This window comes from Sinocyclocheilus anshuiensis, unplaced genomic scaffold (assembly GCF_001515605.1).
Source record: "Sinocyclocheilus anshuiensis isolate Anshui unplaced genomic scaffold, SAMN03320099.WGS_v1.1 scaffold2, whole genome shotgun sequence".
Taxonomy (NCBI): Eukaryota; Metazoa; Chordata; class Actinopteri; order Cypriniformes; family Cyprinidae; genus Sinocyclocheilus; species Sinocyclocheilus anshuiensis.
Genome location: NW_015542337.1, coordinates 537,904 through 538,170, shown reverse-complemented (window position 1 = coordinate 538,170; position 267 = coordinate 537,904). Strand labels below are relative to the sequence as shown.

The 267-nt window shown below is 50.2% G+C and overlaps 1 protein-coding gene across 1 annotated transcript in view; it reads right to left on the bottom strand.

Annotated features, from left to right (window-relative positions):
* LOC107691143 (ras-specific guanine nucleotide-releasing factor 1-like) overlaps positions 1-267 on the bottom strand; it is a 54,775-nt gene that overhangs the window by 2,114 nt on the left and 52,394 nt on the right. The window lies entirely within an intron of this gene.

Genomic DNA, 267 nt, shown 5'->3' with positions numbered 1-267 from the left:
GCACAGTTCATGCACGTAGCTCACTTCTAACGAGCTGGTTATCTGAATCGGGTGTGTTAACTAAGCGAGACATGCAAAATATGCAGAGCGGGGGGCACGAGGACAGGAATTGGGAACCGCTGGGCTACATCATGTGTCATTCACCGGGGAGAAAACTTTAAAAGTACTACAATACCAAGAAGGAAGGTCGGGTTGTTGATGTTTGTCTGCCATTCTCGCTCTGTCTGCACAGCGTGCGTGAACGCGCTGATGACGTATCCTGTCTGC